This window comes from Cololabis saira, chromosome 5 (genome assembly GCF_033807715.1).
Source record: "Cololabis saira isolate AMF1-May2022 chromosome 5, fColSai1.1, whole genome shotgun sequence".
Classification (NCBI taxonomy): domain Eukaryota; kingdom Metazoa; phylum Chordata; class Actinopteri; order Beloniformes; family Belonidae; genus Cololabis; species Cololabis saira.
This window is the reverse complement of record NC_084591.1, coordinates 27335867-27356564: the sequence shown is the minus strand read 5'-3', so window position 1 is coordinate 27356564 and position 20698 is coordinate 27335867.

Sequence of the window (20698 nt, the reverse complement as noted above, 5' to 3'; positions counted from 1 at the left end):
GGATGCAACTGTTCAACCTCCACGTCCTATTTTTCTATTTTGCTTAAAGGGTGTTTTATCATTGTTGAGTTAGACATAAAATAACATTGCTGTTGTAAGAAATGTGCCATGGTTTGGTTTGAAATGCACAACTGTTAAAAATACAACTATTTCCAGAAAAGGAAATGGTTGTTTTATAAAGATGCACTGTAAAACGGATATACGGTTATTATAAATTTCTCTTCTTGCAATTTACAAAACCATATTCGTGCTTCCTGGTTGTGAATGGAGCCTAGCTCTCAAGAGACCAGCGCTATCATAAGCCATGTTTTCAAACCCAGCAAATAATAAATGTGAAGAGCTCTCCATTCTGAGAAAAGACATGCATCAGTGTGGTAGCATAGCAACATAACAATACAGAGGTGGACAGCATCTTTGTGTATGCTTGGCCATAATGTGTCTCCAAAAAGCTCATGCTTAATGCAATCTAAGAGTGGCAACCTAGTAAGTTTAGTGATGGACAGGCACATTTACGCCTCTTATTGAGCTATATCTTTGCCATACAGGCTTCAGGACATGTAGTCTGTCATGATGACAGAAACTGCTCCAACTCAGCAGACCAGCGGGAGGCTGAAGCAGCTCTAATTGGAGGAAAACAGCATGGCTCCTCCTCCAGCCAAGTTGCAGCCTCCCTGTGGTTGCAGAATCCACGCAATCATGTTATGATGACCCTGAGCTGAGATGGCTGCTTGGCCATAACAAAGAGGGAAAAAAAGAAAAGAAAAGAAATGTGGAAAATAACTCAAGGAAAGTTGGAAGTAACACAGCGAGATGCTGGCAAGGCTCATTTTTTGAAGTTTTAGAATTTTTTTCAACAATACCTTGTGTCCATGAAACTTGAAGATATGCTTTTGTATTTTCATTATATATGTCAAAGTCTGTCTAAAGGAGAAAGATAAAGTATATAGGAAATATATGGCTGTCATTTGTTTGTCTGGCCAGATGTCCCGAGATGAACATCATCCCTCTTATTCTCTATAGCAGGTGGCAGCAAGAAATGCAATAAGCCTGCTCAAAAGCCAGAGTGCAGTTCCTGCTCTGTAGGTAACTCTGCAATGTATTGCACAAAATGGACTTAAAATGCAACAATACAAACATAACTAACACAGATCAGAGACACTTACCTGTATACCAGTGTATAACAAAGACACTGGTATCCAAAACAAGAAACAAAACCGAGGTCAGAATTAGGCAGAAGTTTACCAGAAGGCCAAAATGCAGGCAGATTAATAAAAAAAGAGCTCAGAAAAGGTGGACCAGTTGCTGCTGATTTTTACTGAGGGAGAAGTTTAACCTCCATGTAACATATCAAAGTCATGTGACTTCTAAAACCGGGTTACCTAGTCGTTTTTCAGCTGCGGTTTAACGTGCAGCTGAAAGTTAGCTTGATTTCAACCACTATGTCAGAATAAAAAACCACATCAACCTTTTAAATGTCTCTTTTCACGTGTATATATGTGTGTGTAGCATACACACCATTTTGCTTGTGGTTGATGTATTTGTGCGCCCCTGGCCAAAAAGTATAAAACTTGCAATACATTTTTTGGTCAAAATGCGACCATTTTTATTGCAAATTACTAGCAGTTTTATTTTAACATGTTGTTAACATGTAAATATTGACTTTCAGACTATAACTGTGAAGATATTGAGCTTGTTTATGATGCTGCAATGCAGCTTGTTTGTCTCACCAGACAAAAGATTTTACTTTTGTGTTTTAAGCATTTTTTTGTTTTATTCTGGTAGAACTTATTTTCTTCTTTCATTCTCCACATTCTTTTGTGCAACAAGGTATTACTGGACTGTTAAAAATAAAAATACTTCAAGTTGCCTCAAGTTGTCATCAAAAACAGCAAAAAATTAATAATTGTCAAGCACGAATTCATGAGAGGTGATTGAGCAGATGACCGTTTATTGAAAGCTTATGTAATTGCTGCGTTTGTAAATATCTTTTTACTTAAAGTCATCCAGGCGAAGCAAGTCTAATGATGAGGTAGCTACTTTTTTGTTTGTGCCAAGTGATGTGCTTGAGCTGTGTGGGACCTTTATTTCTGCCTTCTTGATTTCTTGATCTGCCTTCACACTTTTAAAATATGCTCCAGTATATTTTCTACACTTTATTTCTTCTTGATCTATTCATGAGAAAGAGAAAATATTTTAAATAAGATTTCACACCATGGCTGTGTCGGCCAGAGCCCTGCTTTCTCACCCATCTACATGAACCTCCAGTTCAGTCAATTTCTGGTGGTTTTTTGGTGTTTATCAAAGTAATGGAAAGTCTTTCATGTGCTGCACGGCTGACACAGTCTGTATTCATCTTGCAGTGCCAATAAACAAGAGATTTCTTCTGGTTTAGAATATTATATTGCTATGGTAACCTGGGAGAGTCTGATTAACCACTGTGGATTCGGTTTCATTTCTGTGAATGTATCATTCCTTTATTGAAAAAGTAAAGAATAGACATAATATTTAATAAAGAGTAATGAAAACGTATTGCCTGCAATACGCTTCATTCATTTTCTGATTTTTTTGTGTAATGAACTGAAAATGAATATAACTGTAAATACTGCTATTTGATTTGTAATCTCTGTTTGATATTTCTTTGTGAATTAGTCATTTTGCTTTAAATGGCTGGAAATGTTGTTGTTTTTGTTTCCACAAAAAATTTTCCTTGTCAATTTTTTTTCTTTTTCGCTTTCTGACAGCATGACCAGTCAATAATGACAAAGAGCTGTGTTGAGCCCCTGATCAATGCTGCTTTTTTACATTTCCGCAGGGTGAGTTGACTGGATAACTCTTGGATGTTACATATTTGATTGTGCTATTAAACACACTTGTCATGTTGTCAGAAGGTGAGTAATGGCATTTGCTTTCTTTGTTCTCACTTTATCAGCTCTATTCTGCTGGTTTAGTTTACTGTTTCAACCTACAGAAGTCCTGGAGGAAAAACCAAGCCTGCCCTTTTTCAGTTATAAAAAATAAAACAAACAATCAAGAAAAATGTACCTCTAGATTCTTTTTATTAATATCCATTCATCTATCATCTATCCTCTCCATGCCTGGAGCAACAAGGACTGAGTTGCCATCACTGAGTTTTTATACAATAAACCTTTTGTTAGAACAAGAATAAAAACAATTTCTTGCTTACTTGTAATCCTCTGTGCGCGTCTGCTGTGTTTTGATAAGAAAGAACCTTGAACCATGAGATTTCTGCTAAGAATCTGCACCCAAAAGAGTTACTGGTGCAGATGTACAGCAACAACTGCTAGCTTCTCTGGCGCAGCTTAGTGTAGACATGGTTTTAGTTCACTGTGAGCCATCAGAGCAGAGAGTTTTCCCCAGATAATGCTCCTTCAGAGGCAGGTGGAGAGACAGACGGGTTCGGCTGTAGTTGTTTTCCCAGTCAGCTCCTCCCTCTTCAGCTGTTCTCAACATGCTAGTCCTGGACAGGCTGGGATAGTGTCCAGAAGGTTCTTTCCACTGGCTGGAAAGCAATATTCCCGGCCCCAGTGGCTGCCCTGAAGAAAAGGAAAAATTAAATGACTAAAAGAAAAAAAAAACATCTTCATGAGAAGAACTCAACCTGGAATATTAAAGTGACATTTAAAAACTGCCTTTGAAGCCTTGTTTCCCACCTGTACTGCATTGTCTAAAAGCCACGCCCACATAGTTAAGTCACAGCAAGTTACCTATTTTAGCTTGGATGGCTTAGATCATGCTACATAATGCTACATAATATGACTTTACATGCATTCTGATTAAATCAGTCCATCACCTGCAGCCACTCATCCCTGGTCCAGGTAACTGCAGGTCCTTGTGGCCTTTCTCTTGAAAAGGTGCTGATATGAGAGCTAAGGAGCTCCTGGTGCATGTCCGCAGCGAGACCTTCCATTTTAAATATTGTTTCAGTGGCGTCATCAGAAAATGACCTCTTCATCACTTTGTTGATGGTCTCACTGCTGACCTTGAGGTGGAGGACCCATGGCAGACCTGTTGTTTCAAATACCATTTTGGTGGCAACATCAGAAATGACGCATCCTTGTAGTTCTTAGAGCTTCATCACCGCTGGGACTCAACGGGGTTCCAAAGTTAGTTAGTTAGTTAGTCTAAAAGAAAAGCCTACCTGGAGGGTGTTTCCGCTCAAGAAGCCAGAACCCAGTTGTGATGAAGCCCTGGTGTGCTGCAAGGCTGCAATTGTGTAGGTGACCCATGGTTAGCAGAAGCTACTTGCTAGCAAAGCTTCACCCTCTGGCCCTTTCAAGCCAACCAACTGCCAGTCGCGGTGGTGAAGTAACAGCAAAACAAAATGTATTTTAATTTATAAATGGTCTTTATTCACTCCTCTGAAGTCTTAGTGATATAAGGACTAAGTAGCAAAAGGGATGACAGCTAGCATTTAAAATAAATAAAGTTAACTTAATGTCCCCATTATGGATGTAAAATCCAGCTACAGAGACCGAAACCATTTCTTTTTTAACAAGGGGTTCAGGGGGAGAATTTGAAGGTAGCCCCCAGTGGTCAGTTGATAAACTGCAACCATTATTGGTTCTGTGTTGGCTTCCGCCACAAATTAGATTGTTTGGTCTGCACTGTGGTACATTAGCGATACAAGTCTATGCCACAAAAGTGGATCTACACAGCAAAGAGCAATATGATAATGTCATCAGGATTCTTAAATAGGTAGCCTACAGTAATTAGCAGCAATGAAGACCACAGACTCTCTGCCGACAATGGTGCTCCCTCTGCAGAGATTATCTCTCTAAACTAAAGAGAGGAGAGCAGCAGATCCTTTGTTTCTTGATGCAATTGTAAGTAGATTCGGTGAGATGTAACATTGTGTGAAATTACTCATTTTCACAATTATTTCTTTTTACTATCATGGCAGAAAACAGCATGTTAGTGTCTGAAATGATAGCTCTTGATGATCCTTTTGAAGATATCTTTGCCTTGTGTGATGCTTCAAAGCGTTGAGGCTTCAATTAATAACAGCCAAAAGAAAAACAATCCCTCAAGCAACAGGGACCTCAGAGTGGTTTCATTTTAAACAATATGACTGTACAAAGATCAAAGCAACAAATGACGGGACAGATGACCACATGGCTGTCTTTGGCAAGCACTCAGACAGACGACTGTGTTACCTGCCAAAATCAAAACCCTGTCTGGAAAAAGCCTGAAGCAACTGGCTGATACTCTCACCCTCTCATGTGCAATTCCTGATAGATTTAATTTTCAAAGCAATTGATAGTTTGTCACATCTGTTGTGCTGTGGCACATCTAGTGTAGAGAGTGCCAGCATATGGCACATTTAATTAATGTGAACCATCTCATTGTGTGCCACCCACAAATGGTTTGGGCCTGGTGGACCCTGCAGAACTCCTGTGTTGTTGGAAATTGCAGACATCTTTCTGTTGGATTCATTTAACTGAATTAATGAGGGCGGTATTTGCCCACCTGCGGATAAGCTTCACATGCTCCAACTAAAAGTTCCTAATTTATCCTGAAGGTGCAATGGAAATGAAATTAAGAATTGAGTTTAAAAATCATTTGTGTGATATATATTCCATGCCTTGCAGAAAAACAGATCATCATCATTTGATTTGTCCGCCTGAGACTCTGTCACTGACAACCAGCCAAGATGCAACAGCTTATTTCTTGATTTGCTAGATCAATAATTGTTTTCTGATGCGCCGCTTGTACTCAATCACCTTTTTTCTGTCCTACAAAGGAGAGTGGTTCTTTAATGGATCTGAACACTAAACTGATGAAGGAGCATTTATTGGCTTATCGGGACAGATCACATTATTCAGAAGACTCTTTCCAATAGCTCCTGGCTGTTATTAGATAGAATATGGCCTCATCTCAAATGGAAGAAAATGTAAAACCACCGATGCAAGAACAATCCCCAATTTACTTGGGGCTAATTTTGAATTAATAGCATTTGGGAAATGATTATGTTGTCTTAGTTCACAACACTAGCAGTTGAGTCCATAAATTAACTGAAGGACATACTTTCTGAGATAATTAATCAACCACTTTTTTCATAAAGTAATCCCATCAGGAGGCATTGCCTTTCCAAATGTACCTCAATCTCTCAGTGTATAGCCCCATTACCTTTAAGTATGTGGATTAGACTGTGGATTAGAATTCTTTATGACAGTTTATGTGGTGAAACCATAGCCTACATATTTGAACACATCTACATTTGGCCCCATGTGGAAGTGCCCCTGCAAACTGCTCCAGCAAAATAAGGTCCTTAGTTTGATGTAGCCAGGAAGTGAGTTTGGGTGTAGTTCGTCGATTGACGCTAGAGGCTGTCTCCAAAAGCGATGAAGCAGTCATCTCCACAGACACCCACCCCCCCCAACTAAGCGTTGACGGGTCCAAGGACAAAGTTTATCTAAGCAGCAAAACGTTTGTGCTAACTGTATGCCAGCTAAATGCCACCAACAAACATTTGAAACAGGATGTTCTGTTGCAAATGTTCGCCTCCAGATCTGGATCATCTGAGGGAACTGGGAGCCATGGTGGATCATTTCAGAACCTTTCCAAACAGAAGTCTGCTGGGACCTGCAGAGAAGCAGCCTGCACCGCCAGTAGGGTCTATCCCTGCAAGCGACAGGCTGAGTGACCACAGGACCCTGTGGATCTCTGTTTGTCCTTGCTTCAGCTCTAGCAGCACTCGTTTCAGATGTAGTTTCAGTAACAACACTTGAAATGAGGATGTTCGGTTAGATTTGATCAGAGTTAATGTTAAGTAATATTAATTAGCATCATGGGTTAACATAAACTCAGCTAACTATGGCAAAAATGTGTACTCTTAAATAAGCTTGGTAGTGTTTTGTGTGAAACAATGCCTTTTTTTTAAGAATAGACATTTGTTTGCTCGAATTGAGAGTTTCTTTGCGCTTCGCTGATCTTTTCAATATATAGTTTATGAAATTTCTTCTTTGCTCAAAAAATGCCATTATGCCCTCAGGATTTAGTCACAGATATCACGCTATACATGCTAAGTGACTGAGTTTTTTTTCCCTTCTTTTCTTTTTATACTTTATAGTAAGTTTGTTGTGTGAATGGAAAGATTTTCGGTACATTGGTCAATAGCATCTTCATAGACTGTTGCTGGATGTGCTTTTTGATCAATAATGCCTCAAACTGGATCAAAGGGGATTAACTACTCCTCTGAGGGTGCTTCTTGGGTCAACACTTGGCCCATTTAACAGCTAATTAGGTGCTTTCTATTGAGCATATGGTTCTTGAGAGGCATCTGTTTCAGCAGATCATACATAACTGCTGAATTAGCAGATTCTGTAGTAAGACTGTGGACCTGCTTTGGCTGATAATGAGTGGGAAATATGTGTGAGAAAGCTCTTCTTAGTAGTTTCAGTGTTTTTTTTTTTTGCTTTGTTTCGATCAGTCATGGCGGAGTGTCTGCTGTACTCTCATTCATTGTTTTGTAAAGTTTAAGCATCTGTTTTACAATCAAAGGTTGGAGTGGGCAGTAGTTTTTCCTTTATTTCCCAATTTATCAATGCAACTGACAACTTCCTCTCTGTACTAGATTTCCTGACAAATAGTACAGCAAATAATGTTCATTAGTCATCAGATACCAAACAAACATTTATCTTTGTTCAGCGGTCATCATGCATGCGTTTGCTCTCGTTAATCTGGCTGCAGACAGTGTCGGCTGTGCATGGAATAATACACAACCATGAGCAGAGGAGGCCAGACTACAGTGCCATCTGATTATATTTATGAAATTCAATTACTCTGACACGGATAGATGGACTTGCTGTCAGCTGGGACGCTTGTCATTTGTTAGCATCAGCAGACATGTCATCCATGAGGCACTGATGCGACTGAGGCTGTGTGACTGGAAACAAAAGAAGGGAGTGAGAGGGAAAGGAAAACAGAGGAAGAGTAGAGGTGATTGGGGGTCACACACAGACCAACGTACTGTAGCCCTAAAGAGCATATTGTCTTTCAAATAGGAATTCATCAGTTCATACTTAAAGAGAAATTAGACATTTCTAACAGTTGTCCCAAAACTGCACTGGGGAGGTGCACAATTAACCTTTGAAAAAACAGAAAAAACAGTTGGTTTAGCCTGGATTTTTAAATCTGTTAAACTGAATTCAACCTATTGTTAAGCTGAATGTGTCTTTTATGCATAACACTGGAAACAATTACGACATTGATATGTGATCTTTAGGTACAGTTTAACTTTGTTAGAGAAAGCTTGGGCAATCATACAGAAAAGAAGTTCCAGGGAAGCAGTGGTCGTGAACTTTCCTCCTCATTCTGCATCCGTTGACAATGGTAAACTCAACATTTGGTTGTAGATTGGGATGGAGTTTAGAAATTGATGCATGGTAAGAATAAGCCTCGGTTCATTTGCAGGAACCATATCCACACTATCTGTTCTCAGCTCAGTGGAAATGTATTTTTTTCTTGTCAGTGGCCTCAAATACATTTACTATTGCCGCTTTTGCACTAGGACTTACTTGGCCCGACTCGGCTCGGCACGGCTTTACACGGCTCCACACGTGTGTTTTCGCACTGCCAGGGTAGAAGTGGGCAGGTTGGGGTGAAGCTGCTGTGACGTACTCGATTGCGCAACCGCTTTGTTCATGTCGGCGCTGATGAGAAATCAGCTGGAGCCAGGAGCGGCTGAGAGTAAAACAGCCCGTCTACATCGCTTTTTTAATTTTTTCTCGACAGCCACCAGGTTTATGAACATCTGCACCTCAGAGTTGGATCACCAAACAGACGTTTTGCGCTTCATAATAAAATCGCTGCGAGCCGCGGGTCGCTCTCGCGCTGACTCCCGCTTCCTGATTCAAACGTCTGACGGCCCCGCCCCCCGACCAATCAGAGGCGCGGAGGGTGGTGACGTCAGAAATAGTCCCTGCTCAGCCCAGATAGAACCTGGCTGAAATGGTTACAGAAAAAAGTACCGACTTGGAGCGGCTCTACACGTCTCAGCCCTAGTGCGAAAGCGCAAAACGGGTAGAACCGAGCTGAGGTGGTACCAGTGCAAAAGCGGCATATGACACTGGCTGCTTGAGCTTTGGGCTAATGTTAAAAGCCATTATGCTGCAAACATATAGTCCTTTTTAACACAGACTGCATGGATTCACATCCTAACACTGCTTACTGGCAGTTTACAGTGATTATTATGAGGTATTAGACTGTGGGTGGATTTAACTCTGGGATATTTAATTAACTTTATTTCTTGTACATATTCAATGTAGTGTTTGCCAGAAATAATGTAAAGCTGTGGGGGGTTCGCTTATATCTAAGTATGAATAGTTAGTTTAACCCCATTCACTCTGTTCATTGAGGACTAATTCATTACAGGCCCTGTCAGTATACCGAGGAGGTGTCCAGCCTCTCCACATCATCACCAGTTTTTTTTTTTTGCAACAAAGTTCTGGCATCATGTAAAAAGTCAGAAGCAGATGGCTGTAAATTCTTAAAATTTTTGCATTCATCTTGCAGAGAAAGTTAACCCAACAATCCATTTCAATAGCAAAATGATCTTAGCAGGAATGTTACATCGACTACAGCTGTCATCTTCAGAGTGGAGCCTGATGTTGTATACACTGTCACATTCAGCACAGCCTCATATTGAAGGACAGAGACCACAGATAAAACCATAAATATTTGCCTAAATATTATAACAGTAAGAATGATGTCTTATTTTCATATTGCTCCTATCTTGATGCACAGGAAGGACACAATCATGTATTTGTGTAGCTATTGCAGTTTGGTTTCAATCTTTGGCTTTCCTTGGACCCCTTGGCATCACAAACCAATGCAAAGAGAAGACTGTGAATACATTGTCTAATATTTGTGACTGTAACCCAGATGTTGTGTTTTCATTGAGTTTGTTGAGAGGTAGCCATAATATTATACTTTGAAAGTCTTAGACCTTCAAAGGTGTTAACATTTAGCAGACATTTACTGTAAGGTTTAATGAGAGATGTAGTTGAAACGTAGGCTCTAATGTATTTAATCATTTTGAAATTGCCCTGACAACATGTTTACACAATTTTGCACATTATTATACCTTTACTATGGATGTGAGAACTGGTGACATGTCCAGAGTGGTACTTTTGCCTTCTGGCGAAAAAGAGCGGGGACAGGCTCCAGCAGATCCCTGTGACCCTGGATGGGACTAAGCATGTATAGAGGAGGGAATGGGGGGATTGTAACAGTAGTTTCAACAAAATTAAAGAGTAAATGCAAAGACACTTTGACATCTTTAACCAGCCTTTGTGTACCCTCATGCAACAGCTTGCATCCATCCACACTGATGCTTTTTCAGTCTCCCTTTTGCTTCAGCTACCTCCTCAATTCTTTTCCTCTTCAGCATTTTGAAATTGAGTGTCTCAAACACTGTTTCAATGAATATTAAGTCCATTCAAATTAAACCGAGAGAAAAAGATACAGTTCTTGGGCCTTTAATCCAGCAACACTCTGCAGTTAGGTGCTCAGTGTTGGTGAATTATAAATGAGAGGGAAAATTAAAGCTGGGAATTCAGCAAAAAACTGCTGACCTGACAGTGTTGCTATACCTTTATGTAGATGGAAAGAGGTGTTGGGGAAACAGAAAGGGGCAGTGAAGCAGAACAAAGCATGTTACATTAAAAAAAGCCAGATAAAGAAAAAGAAACTGCGTGAGTGCATGAGTCAAACTTGCCCCGAAACCTTTTGCTGGGATGAGTGGGCTGAGAAAGACAGAGCCAAAATCAAACTCAGATGAGGGCTGAAAAGCCTGTGTGAGCCTGTAGAGTTGTGCTCACACCTTCCCCGTAGTGCCTGTGTGATACTGCAGCCCACACTTCCCATGCTTTCATCCGTCCTTGTAAGAGACATTCATAAGGGAGATGTGATAAATAAAAATCCAACAGATACTTTCACGCCTACTATCTCCTGAAAGTGGAGCTCTGAGTGAAAGGAGGACAGAAGTGCTAAGCAGCAGACGAGAGAGGGAGGGAGAAACACCCACATCTTTCTCTTGAAAAACATTTGGACTGGGTTTTTGAAAAACCTTCCGGAGGAAGAAGCCTGTCCGGGGTAAGATCCTTCAGAGAAGCTGCCAGCGCACAGACTGATCTACTGTATCCTCCTGAAAGAATCCTAGGAAAACGACACAAAACCAGGGCTTTGATCTGATGCAACCAAGGATTTCTCTCACTTTGTCTTCTTATTTACCATTTATTAGGTGTCTTAGCCTTTTTTTTACCTAATGTGTCACAGCTTTGGTTATCCATCACTATTCAGATGAATATTGTGCATTACAAAACAAACCATAGGCCCACCTGACAGACGTAATAATTATCTTGGTGGTTTCTAAACTATCAACACCATCAAAAACATGTTTCATTTCAAAGAGCCTGTTACATTTCTAAAATAGTTTGAGGCCACGACTGATTACTGTGTACGGAGAATTTGTTGTTTTCTTTATAATCATATCTTGAAATGCTTTATCAGAGGTGTGCAGCTGCTTTTTAAAATTAGCTCCACCTTGATCAGCTATAATATCAGTTAAGCACTAAATCGATAAAAAAAAAAACGTATTGTCAGATCAGGTAATAAAAGGCTGTGAGCCATAACATAGATTGTATCTAAAATCAGCTGAAGTTTTCGGTGTAATGTGAGGGATTTTTTCTTTCCTATAAAAATCATTTTTATTTATTTAGTTCTTTATATTTAAGAAATAAAAAAGAAAACTGAGCATAAGGAAAACAAGCAAACAACCAACATTGTCAGCTGCAACCTACAACGTACAGCGGAAACAACAGAATGACGGATAAGTCCGGATGGACAACCCAGCAAACATCTACGGAGGATGTGGCTCATAGAGGAGCAAGTTACCATCTTTTACACTGGAATTTACTTTGTCATTACAGGTTCTTCACACCAGTGTTGATTTAACAAATGTTAGAAGATTATAAATTCTTTGCAGTTTTACATCGAGTCTTATGGAGGATTTAAAGAACAAACAAAAGCTAAATGAATAAAAATTGAAAACTCAAAAAGCATGTTAGCTGGCAAGACTATATGCCAAAAATGTAGTGAAGACACTGTTAGATCCACTCTTCTCCACTAGTCTCTGGACATTACTGTGCCCATGGTGCGTTCAAATGACCTCGGAATTTAGATGACGAAACTCGGACTAGCACGTTGACAAAGGAAATAAACCTTTCTTCTCAATTTACCGTTGCCACTGTCCATTGTTAACATGCTATATCATAACAACGCTGTACACGGTACCTAGTCCATACAAACAGAGCAGAAATGTGTCCACTGATGTAAAGCAACAAATACAATGCATATACAGTACAGACCAAAAGTTTGTAGTGTATAAAAAGACACACTTCCCCATTTGTTTGAATGATAAGGTGTGTCCAAACTTTTGGTCTGTACTGTATGTGAATGAAATAAGACAGAACCGTAAAATTAGTAACGTGTTTACTTTGTTGGCATGTAATAGGCATGTTGGACTCTGTAGTCAGGAAGGGCGGGGCTTCTTTAACTTTCAGTTGGAATTTCAACTTCACGTTTGCAGTTGAAACTTCCAGCTAGGAACTCGGACAGTCTGACATCCAAGAGCAAATACAACACATGAATCGCATCGCTACCTAACCTCAGCATTGCCGTCATTTTGGCAGAAGTTGAAATGTCACTGTCTTTCCCTGATACCCAGTCTGATGCTTAATACTCGGACTAACACTGCTGGTGTTAATCTTGTGCTTGGCTATCATGCGATATCACCGTCATTAATAAACTCATCCTGATTCAAAGAGTGCAGAGCAATTTGTTTTTCCTCATTTATTTAATGACCAGCAAGCAACGTTCAGATTGAATGGTCTTCTGATGAGGAATCTAATCATACACGTACTTACATGAATGTATATAATTTTTTTTTTGGTACTGAAAGGAGTTTGTTATTGTGTTTAATTCAGTATTATGATTTGTTGATTTACCAGTCACTCTGTTTTTATTGTATTCAGATTCAACAGTTTCCCAACAGAGTTACATTTCTTTTATGTAAGTGGGACATTGGATGGATGACATTATAAAATAAGTGTTTTTATATTGTGTTGCTGCTGCGTTATGGTTGAAGATCTGAACTGAGCAAAGAAAGATAGTACAACAAACATACTGACTGTAAATATTCAGTTATTTACCCACTGCTGAGAAAACCTGCTGTTACTTGCCTCAAACTTGATGCTTGATGCTCATTTTCTCCCCCTAGATGAGCTCTGTCTCTCTTCCCAGAGCTCCTGCTGCTGCTGCTTCATTGTGCATCATGAAAAAGACTCAAAATAGCAGCATCGCTTCATGAGGATAGATGCTCCTTAAAATGATAAATTTCTAGCGTGTATTACCTCAGACTGTAATATACCTAATTACCCTTTGCAGTTTCACAGCAATTAAGCAATCACCATGTGTCCTCACTGGCTGTGTTTTCCGTCCAGCAGAGAAAAAAACTAAATAAAACAAGGACAAAATCAATTGCGCATTTAATTATAGAAAATATGTCAACTCATAATCCTGCTGACAGTTAATAATACATGAACTGGCTGCTTCAAATTGATTGCTGCTTATAAATCCCAACGCTGAAGCTCTTTAAGTAATATTTATGAAAAATTTGTTAGTGAGATTCACTGGTGTGTTTTTGCACCGCAGTGTGTGTGCATGTGTGTAAGCTAGAGACAGTAATACTGCGGATGGTGGTGACTTTGATGGGGCGGGGGGGGGCTTGCATTTAACTTGAGGAGCTCTACCAAAGACACGGCTACGCCAGCTGGCCGTTTGATGTTTCTTATGAAAACCCCTTATTAGAATGAGCAGTAAACACAATAAATAATCCGTGAAGGAACTCATGCTGGAAACAAATGCTAGGGAGAGATGGCATATAAATGCATTTTTCATTACAAAACCCTAACAAAATAATAAAAATAAAAAATAGCAAATAAACTTTTTGTACTGAAAAAGAAAATGGGTTGCTGCGAAAACAGAGAGCTGAACAACTAAGACTGATGTATTGGCCCTGTGCATGTTTATGTGTTTCTGTAATGTGCGCGTGGAGGCAAATAAGTGTATTTGAATGATGGACATCACAGAGGCTGATGCCTGCTAAGGGCCTGTGTGGCTCGACTCATAAAGATGCTGTGGTGCAAAGTAGTTTCATCCTGTCCTAAATGCTCCATAATCTCTCCATAAATGACATCTCTGGCCTCTCGTAAGGAGTGTGAGAAATGCAAACTGTTTGTACAAGTGCTTCTGCGATTTTATTATCAGGTCATTTGAGAGAAAATGAAGCTAAGCTTAAATGCTGCAAGTGTTCAATTTATTTTCTTATGATTTTTATATAAAATATTCAAAGACGATGGACTTCGTTTGGGGAAAATTACTACCTGCTGTGACCGTCTGCTCTTACAGAGCGGAGAGATATGAAATTGCGTCATTTGTGAAAGGCTATTTCTAAGTGCTGGTGTGCAATTTGTTCGATATGAAACTGGAATACTTGCTTGTTAGTGATATTTTTCTGGTCATCGGCAGCACTTTTCACTGGTAATTTTAAAAGCATATAGTTTTTTCTGTACTCACGGATCTCTCTTCCTGATATTAATGCATTCTCATATGGAAAGCAATTTGTGGAGCTCTTAGGAAGGAAAAAACTGCTCTCCCTCTTACACATTTGTACATATACTACATCCAACCACAAGTGCATGTAGTATTAGGTTTATATGTGCACACGCGGTTTGACTTTGATCAAAGCACGCAGCAATGTGTCAGTATGACTGCAAGATCCCTTGTTATTTGTAGACTCTCTGGTTGTTCGCCCAGCTAAAAGCCATGAGGAATCAACCATGGAATAATGGACCTGGGCGGCACACCTGCAGCTAGGGGAACAACTCCAAGGACATCTCACAACCTCCTTCTCTCCCACATCTCATTATGACCAGCTAATGGTTAGGGTTGGTGATTACAGAGGGGTGTTAGGACAGCGTAGAGGGGGATTTATGTGATCGGGCAGACTCAACCGACACTGATGCAGCAGTCGCGTTGGAAGGTCAAGAGGATGCTTATCAAAACATGTTTGGAAGCTGTTTTAGCCTGTGCTCTGTGAGGCGAATGACCTGTAATATTCATCTGTTTTTTAATTCTAATGGCAAATTAGACTTTGATTTATGGACCTAGTAGCTGCTTGTTTGTGTCTTTGGAATCAATTTTTAGTTTTTCATTTATTGTTTTTTGTGAAAGGGAGGTAATTAGTGCATATTTGTTGATTCTAAATTAATGAAAACAATATTAGATGCCTTTTTCCTGATGACATTGTCTACTCAGACTATGAGCTCTCAATTTTACCTCTTCGCGCTTCTCACAAAACTCAGTATTGACTGAATTTTTAGTTTCCCATGTTGCTTTCTGTATTGTGCTGTAATAAAAGATCAAATGTAGAAATATGACACCACTCCAAGGTCATTCTGTCTTTCGCTACTGAGCATGCACATGCAAATCACGCAGTCCATCTCTGCCCAGCTGTGTTGATATTTTAACCTCCCGATACAACGTGATGCAAGAAGAGCTTTCTCTGACATTGAGAAGGAAAACATATCTGATGAGTATCTGAGAACAGCTAGGGATTTTTGCACACAGAGGGGAGACTATGTTGACCTGCATACTTACAGGTAACCGTGCGGGTGACAGATGTCAGCATGAACCCTCTCTGTCTGCCCCCACACCGCTCCCAGAATGAAAATCTTTACTTCTACAGAATATTTTTTTATCCAATATTTGCATGTGAGCTCATACATCTGAAATGACCTCTGCACCTCTGTTTTGTAAGTCAAGCAAGGAACAGTGTGGTCAGACATTTCCAGACACTGTGTCACTGGCATTTGTGAAGTAGCTAGTGTGTTGAAGACTGGGGCTTAGATGGAATAATCTGCAAAAGCAGGTTTTATGATTTGTATTTCTTTTTTTTAAATCAACGAGTAGTGAATCAAATGAATACATAAACACTTGATACAGATGGCTTTCAAAGGTTAAAATAGTAAAACCATAGCTAATAGTTAACAGAAAAATGGCTAAAGCCATGAGTGAAACTTTAATTTATTTAAAAAAGTATTAAAGTCTTGAAAATTGTGAATAGAGAGTTGAACAGTTAGAAGTAAAAGCAGAAAATGTGGCAATAACTTATTACCACATGTTCTGTGTTTTAACTATGTTGAAACCACAGTTGCAACAGCTCCATATGTGTACAAATACCTTTATTTTGACAGCATGCTACAACACTGGATAGCCATCCTGTCAGCGCAGGGAAAACTAACAAACACGCAGAATTTAATGAAGATTATTGGACCTGTAATGATGAGTTATTTGGCTTTTGCTACTTTCCCACTGCAGTGAGACAGCTAACTCTGCTAGTGATGAAGCGCTCAGGTCATTCCTCTTCATGAACTTTATCATTTTGTTCAATAGACAGAGTGAAAACTGAAATAAATAACACAAATATTTCTATATGAACTACATCACTACACAAACAAATCAAATGAGTCATACAAAGTAAAATAATAATAACCACAACAACAAATCTTAAATGTCAGCCAGCTAGATAGCCAGCTGACATTTCCAGTGTCAGCGAAGAGCAAATGTTAGATGCTTAAATAAATATAAAAAAACATATCAAATTGGTGATTTAAATGTAATAAGGATGCTGTGCTCACTGGAGGAATGGAGCCTCCAAACAACAGCTAAGTGTAATATGTGTCTTACAGAGACATGGGATACCTGTGATGTGAATGTTTAACATAAAATTAATTCAATCAAATTCTGCAATGAACCGCTACAAATTCACTATCTAATTTTGCAAAGGCAGCAAAATGTTGAATAGCCTAGATGTTAAATTATTAAATGATATATGTGCTGGGTATACATACCCAGCACATGTGTCCATATGGGCCCTCAAAGGCCGGATGTGGGTTTAGTGTGGGTTAGTGTGGGCACGGCTAATCCCCACCAACCACACAACACCCACATGGACTTCATGGGAGGGAGTGTCCTTCCATAGTGGACAGGAGGCAGGATGCTGAGGAAGGCAGATTAGGGTCTTTTATTATTATTTTTATGTTCAAGTCAGCATGCATTGGAAGCTAAAATAGTGGCATTTCAGAGAAAACCAATGCATGTCATAGGACAACGGAGGAACAAACATAATTATTCAAAGTAAATACTTTACAATGTGCCAAATCTCATGTTATGTCACTTGATCTTCTGGAGAGAAGGTCTAGTGAGGAGCTGGCCGGACAATCTCTGAAACAAATCTGGATTTAACGCTGCAGACATGTCGGTTTTCATATGCCAGCCTTCCTGGACAAGCTTTCAGAACTGCAGTGATTCTGTACCGTTTATCGAGGAAAACCACAGTCTCTTGTGAATCATGTCTGCAGCCTTTCATTTTTTTCACATATTATTTTATAATCCATCTAGGAGTCCCTCTGGGGTGGTTGAATTGCTTTCCCTTTCTCTAAGTGGGAGTCCAGCCACCCTATGGATGGTGTTTATAATGTTTAGACCAAAATAATGACTTGATTATAGCAAGGAAAAAAATATTGTGCAGCTTAAATTACAGCCATTTGAAACTATACTTTTTCTAAAACACTGCTGCATTTCTAGGAATGTAAAAGCAGCGTTTTACTCTGGAGACAGTGCTGTCTCGCCTGTGAGGATCACAAGCACCAGCATGGATTAATGGTGCGCTATTCTGAGTTCCCTGCTACAAACCTCATATTTGTTTTCTAGTATTGATAAGACCTGAATTTGTCAGCACAGTTAACGAGACACACAAGTATTGTCTGAGTTGAGAGCAACAGGTAATTAGCAGACCTTTGACTCGGGGGACTTGGAGCTTTATCTGAGAGCGTATGGATGGAAAAAACGATGAGGCACCTCTCCTTGGAGGTCATGAAGCCCTGATTTACAGCCAGTTGTGTAGCGTTGCAGATTAAGTTCAAAGAAAGGCAGTTGCTCTTTTCTCCATGCATCTTAAATCCTGTTTTTCCCCGGCTGAAGCTGTAGATCAATTCTTTAGCCTGTTCCGATATACCCCTGGTGTCAGCAGGCACCGGGAAGCCACTCTAAGGATGGGGAGGACTGGGTGTCTAACAATACATTATTATAGGGACAATTTCACTTTAGATTTAATAGTACTCACAGAAAATGAGTAGTTTCCATCACTCTACTTCTGTCTTTCATGAACATCTTAAGCGAGAAAGCACAAAGCCACTGCTGCTGGAGAATTAGGCTTCTGCATCCGTGGGAGTGCAAACACTGCTTTTTAAATGCAACGTTCACATTTGAAGGCAGCAAAATCTAATGTTTTTTTGGGAGGGGTTTGTTTTCTCCCCATGATTCATGTAATGCGTTTTTCATCAGATTTGTCTTGAGAAAGCAGCTCCAAATGTCATGAATGGGCTGGTTCTTGGAGATGGCACACATCCTTTATCTGTTCAGGCACAAAGACCAGTTTCAAATGGAAACCTGCAGTTGTCTTAACTTCTGGTTGTTGCACACGCAGGCAGGGACTGAATTATCCTGACATCAGTCCTGTTAGGTTCAACATTAAAATGGCATATACCACTGGCATTTTTCACTTCTCAAGAGTCAAGAACATCTTTTACATCAGATACCCCAGTAGGACAGAAATTAGGCCAGAAGACAATCTAAATCCAGGGCGATTACAGGATAAAAGACAACATCTACAGGATTAAACAAATTAAGCACAAGTTTGGCATTACTTACATGTAAGTTTTATTTTATTTTAAAATGTCTGAAAAATATAATTACACAGACAAAATGTCTAAGAATGCTCCGTTTGTAACATTTGCACACTTACAGTAAGTTGCAACGTTGATATTTATTTACAGGTAAGACACAAAAGATGTATTCTCTAATTCCCAACACCCTCAAAACTAAGCTGCTCCAAACAATTTATCCACCACTGATATTTGACATTCACCAAAATGCTTTGGATACACTTCAAGAGCAAGCCTTAGGCTTGAGTTTCCATTTAGTTCTTTACTTTTATAATCCTTTCTGCTGCTCCAATTCATCACTTCAAGCTCATATTTGCAGTGATTTACACTGAAACCGTACCTTTTGTCGCAAATTGAATTATTTCATTATATTGAAATCATGAAAGAATTAAAAAATAAATAAATAAATACAGTACAGGAACTCATAAACGTTTGGTTTCACCGCTTCTTTCGGTCTTGCTCTTGATCTTCAGTAAAGTTACCAGATCTGTTTTAACAAATCCAGAGCTTCAACTAGCCCCCAACATTAGGAATAAAAATCAGTGACTGGTCTGTGGCGAGCGTTACACCCCATCGATGTTTATATAAACTAATATGGTCAATCTGAAATATTTTGACAATAAACAATTTAATTTTCCAACATACTCTTTCTTATTGATATTTTTTGTAAAACTGGTTTACCGAACAAACAGACCACTTTGAACGTAGTCCATATCCACAGGAAAGCTGCAGACTTGACAAATCTGGCATAGGTCTTGAGACCACCATTTGAAGATTAGCATCTCATCTGGGAAGTAACAGCGTTTTTATTTGATCCTGTCTCAACATTAGAGACTGGGTTCTTGAGAGGAAATGTCAAACCAAGATTATACAAAAAAGTCACTCTGACTCACAAAGACTGACAATATAATCTGATAAAAAAGCCCAATGCATTACAAGTTCTGCAGAACAACACTTAGAGACACTGCCAGGACCATATCAAATTTTAGTAGCAGGTAGAAAATAATTGGAATAAGGAAAGCTAAGTGTAGAAAAGCCAGATAGCTGTTGCAGCAGTCTGCCTCTGCATTCAAACTCTCCAGAAACCATTATGCTATATTTTCAACAAGATTACAACTTACACTTTCAAAACCACCACTGACAGGATGCAGACTACACTGGACGCTGATTGGTTCTTTGTTGTGCTCAAAGGCAATTCGCCACCATCGAGATTGGAACTGGGAAAATTATATTGCAACAATTTTAATTAATTCATTTTCAGATCATCTTTAATTTGCTAAACTGGACTAAAATAGAATGAGTTTAGCTCGACTTTGTCTTTCCAATGATTGTTTGTGACCAGAGAAAGACAAAGATTTTACACTAATTTATCAACTTCCTTTGGTCTGGTTTTGACTTGTTCGTGACCTCAACCTGCTCGTACTGACTTTATATCACATCATAATGTTTCTCACCATCAGGCAGAAAAAAACATTTGGCAGATTTAATATCATTACAGCAGCACAAAGGAACAATTGCAATTTTTAGCTTAGTGGGTCCCCTCTTAGCATTGACGTTAAGTCGCTTATACAAAACTGTCTAACTGTCCTTTATTTGATCTCTTGCTTGGTCTCTCTCTCATCATGACGTTCTTGAGTCTCGTAGTTGTTTCTGCTGGGAGATTCACTGTAGCTCCATGAGCGCCATCGCTGTTGATGAGCGGCAACTGCTGTAAAGTGATACGGAGGTGTCACAAAAGACGACCAGAATGAGAGTCCAGTGTTATTTTGGCTGGTATTTGTTGATAGTTGAGACAGGAGATGATGACAGCTAGATGACACTTTCTAAAA